The sequence below is a fragment of the Rattus rattus genome, chromosome 2 (assembly GCF_011064425.1).
Source record: "Rattus rattus isolate New Zealand chromosome 2, Rrattus_CSIRO_v1, whole genome shotgun sequence".
Taxonomy (NCBI): Eukaryota; Metazoa; Chordata; class Mammalia; order Rodentia; family Muridae; genus Rattus; species Rattus rattus.
The window spans coordinates 84,298,236-84,302,571 of record NC_046155.1 but is presented as its reverse complement, the minus strand read 5'-3'; the positions used below and the strand labels follow the sequence as shown (position 1 = coordinate 84,302,571).

The 4,336-nt window shown below is 46.1% G+C and overlaps 1 pseudogene; it reads right to left on the bottom strand.

The window, feature by feature from the left end:
* Positions 1 to 2,446: 2,446 nt before the first annotated feature.
* LOC116893134 lies at positions 2,447 to 3,395 on the bottom strand (annotated as a pseudogene).
* Between the last annotated feature and the right edge of the window lie 941 nt (positions 3,396 to 4,336).

Genomic DNA, 4,336 nt, shown 5'->3' with positions numbered 1-4,336 from the left:
ATGGCAGGTCGTCAACAGCATGCTAGACCATGAAGTAAAGAGAATGACTGGAGCCAGGGAAGACTATAACTTTCAGTGACATTCTTCCACCCACCTGGCTCTGTCTCCTAAAGTGTCCACAGCCTCCCCAAATAGCACCATTAACTGGGAAATAAATGTTAAGGCACAATCCTGTGGGACTGTTCAGATTCCAGACATAATATCATTTTACAAATGAAAGAATGGGAGCCTAGAGAGATGAACTTACTTCCTAGGGACATAATTAGACAAAGACAGAAGAGCTGGGGAAGACTCATTTAATAATTGTTAGTATTTTTCACCAGTTACTTTGAGAATCTTGACACAAATGGTCACAAGTTTCCAAGTGTACTGAACTCCTGGGTAGACACCAGTAGATCTCTGGGAAGAAGAGTCCCAACCCCCCGATTTGTTGAGATTGCAGCTTAGCTGATAACTGCAAGTGTGAACTGCATGCTGGTGAGAAGGTGGTCTCATCACCTGGGAGGCTATTCTGTCTTTGAAGGAATTTTGCTTTCCTGTCTCAGAGCTGGACCACGCTGAGGCCCAGCCATTCAGTGCTAATTAATCCACAGTTCCAGGAGTGGGTGGGTATTATTGGAAATATAGCCACATCCATGTCAAATGTGGGCTCTGACAATACACAGTTATAATCCCATTGTGGGGAAGCAGAACTAAGGAAAGCAAGTCTAGTCAATCAGTAAGTTCTAGATCAATGAGAAATCTTGTCTCAAAAAACAAGTAGAAAGTGATTAATGAAGACACTTCCTGTTATCCTCTGACTTCTCCATACCTACACACACATGGGTATGTTTACCTACATGCACAATCACACACACACACACACACACACACACACACACACACATATATATATATATATATGGCTCTGTATTTTCAATTGTTAATTTTGTACTGGCAGAGAGCAAAATGCTAGAAGAATCTTGGTATTGTTCTTTCTATGACCCATTAGCAGCCTCATATTTGTCCTTCCTTAGCCTAGAGGCAATTTAGAGTTGTATCTGATTGGCTATAATAAAGATCTGACAACCAATAGCTGTGAAAGAAGTAAGGGTAGAACTTCTGAGTAGACAGATGCTGGGAGAAGAAATGAGATGCAGGAGATTCAGAGAGTGGACACGGAGGAAACAGATATGGACTACAGTGAAGCAGAGAAAGGTATAAAGCTAGCCATATCATGGATCATAGGCTAGTTAGTTGGATTAAGTTTAGAGTAGTTGGGAGCTTGCCCAAGCAAAAGTCCTAAGCTCTAAACCATATAGAAGCCTCGTGTCATTATTATACTGCTGGTGTGTCCGAGAAAGTCCTGCAAAACAGAGAGTGAACTTGGAATGGCTTTTGAAACCTCAAGGCCCACTCCCTAGTGATGCACTTCCTCCAACAAGGCTGCACCTCTTAAACCTCCCTAGACAGTGCAACCAAGTAGGGACCAAGTATTCAAATGTCTGAGCCTATGGAAGGAGGCATTCTCATTCAAACTACCACACCCGGTCACGAAAAAGACAAGGACATCTCTCTAGAAATAGTTTCTCATCTGAGATCGTACTGCTGATAATATGGGTCATGTGTAGATGTGTGCAAGAAGATGCAGGAAATGTAGGGACCTAGAACCACCCTGAGGCAAGAGCTTGTCATTAAGAGACAGTAGCAAAGTGCTCAGGTTCTGACAGAAGCCAGTTGCAGGAACTGACAGATATCAGAGAGGCGCATGACCCATGTAGGACAAGAATGCCCTTTGCCCAGTCTCAGAGGACAGGGCATTAGAGAGAAAAACATCTGAATCCCAACGAGCTCAAAGGAATGACACTTATCTTTCCTGATAAATAAAATAAGTCCATGGATCAAATTCTCCCAATTCACCAGCTTTCTTTGCCCAGAATCCCAAGAGCTGCTATACAAACAGTAGTGGAAGATGGAGGAAGAAGGGCACCTGGAGTCTTCCTTCCCTGAATTTATTCATCTTGTTTCAGCTGTGTGTCTGAGTATCTTAAAAACAACCCAAACATCTACTGCTATCTGTGGACTATGCTGGTCACTTTAATTGTTGTGTTGACTAGTTTCATGTCAACTTGACCCAAGCTAGAGTCATCAGAGAGAAGGGAGCCTCAATTAAAAAAAATGTCCCCATATGATCCAGCTGAAAGGCATTTTCTTTTTTTCTTTTTTTTGGGGGGGTGGGTTGCAGCGAACTTTATTGATGGTATTCAAGAGAGAAGGGAGGGCTCCCTAGGCCCCTCCTGTTATTATGGGGTCTGGGATGGAATTGTGAGGGATATGCTCAGTGTTGGAGGCTGAGTTGGGATAGGGACTCCTCAGCAACTCAGGGCCTCTCTCTTTCTCTCAGTATCCTTGCTGGGCTGGGGTGGGTGTTCCAGGGTTTCTTACTCCTTGGAGGTCACGTAGGCCATTAGGTCCACCAGGAAATGAGCTTTACAAAGTTGTCATTGAGAGCAATGCCAGCCCCAGCATCAAAAGTGGAAGAGTGGGAGTTGCTGTTGAAGTCGCAGGAGACAACCTGGTCCTCAGTGTAGACTAGGACGCCCTTTAGTTGGGCCCTCGGACGCCTGCTTCACCACTTTCTTGATGTCATCATACCTGTCAGGTTTCTCCAGGCAACATGTCAGATCCACAACAGATACATTGGGGGTAGGAACACAGAAGGCCATGCCAGTGAGTTTTCCATTCAGCTCTGGAATGACCTTGCCCAGAGCCTTGGCAACACCAGTGGATGCAGGGATGATGTTCTGGGCTGCCCCACAGCCATCACGCCACAGCTTTCCAGAGGGGCCATCCACAGTCTTCTGAGTGGCATTGATGGCATGGACTGTGGTCATGAGTCCTTTCACGATGCCAAAGTTGTCATGGATGACCTTGGCCAGGGGAGCTAAGCAGTTGGTGGTGCAGGATGCATTGCTGACAATCTTGAGGGAGTTGTCATATTTCTCGTGGTTCACACCCATCACAAACATGGGGGCATCCGCTGAAGGGGCAGAGATGATGACCCTTTTGGCCCCACCCTTCAAGTGAGCCCCAGCCTTCTCCATGGTGGTGAAGACGCCAGTAGACTCCACAACATACTCAGCACCAGCATCACCCCATTTGGTGTTAGCAGGATCTCGCTCCTAGAGGATGGTGATGGGCTTCCCGTTGATGACAAGCTTCCTATTCTCAGCCTTGACTGTACCGTTGAACTTGTCATGGGTAGAGTCATACCGGAACATGTAGACCATGTAGTTGAGGTCAATGAAGGGGTCATTGATGGCAACAATGTCCACTTTGCCAGATGCAGAGCAGAAGGCAGCCCTGGTAACCAGGCGCCCAATACAGCCAAATCCATTCACACCAACCTTCACCATCTTGTCTATGAGACGAGGCTGGCACTGCATGAGAAGATGTGGCTGTCTCTGGAACAGGGAGAAGCAGAGAGCTGAAAGGCATTTTCTTAATTAGTGATTTGGTGGAGGGTCCATGTCATTGTCGATGGTGCGACCCCTGGACTGTCCTGGATTCTATAAGGAACCAAGCTGAGCAAGCCATGATGAGCAAGCGAGCAAACACTCCCCTCTACGGCTTCCGCATTTTCTCCTACCTCCAGGTTCCTGCACTGCTTGGGTTCTTGGTCTCACTGCTTTTGAGGGTGAACTGTTAAATGGAACTGTGATTATAAATAGCTCTTTCCTCCCCAAGTTTCTTTCAGTCATGGTGTTTTCTTACAGCAATAGTAACCATAACTAAGATAGTCGGCAACTTAACACAATCACAAGTTGCTTGGAAATAGACTCTCAATAAGGCATTGTCTTCACTGGGCTTGTGGGTGTGTCTGGGTGGCCATCTTGATTGCCTCAGCTGAACTAGGAAGACCCACCAGTATGGGCAGCACCTTCTGACAGCCAGATAATTGGCCATGGAAGGAGAGTTTTCATTACTGCTCATTCTCTCTGGAAAGAGCATCAACCCTATTGGTGCTGTTAATCCTTTCCCTGATATTAGGACCATCTTCTTTAGGCTTCCAATGTGGACTGAAAACCAGCCACTCTCTAGGAATCACCCAGTTCCTTGGCTCCAGATTAGGACTACCGAGGCTCCAGCCTCATGGACTCAGCAGTGCCCTGATTCTCAGCTTTTCACTACGTCATGGACATTGTTGGATTACTCCAATAGTAAAGTATCCCGTTAGCCGATCTAACAAATCCTCATCTAACACGCACTCCTTCTATTAGTTATGTTCCTTAGAAAACCTTGACTACTGCAGGGATTCATGTGTAATAACCCATGTTGGATGCAAGCATGGGTTCCT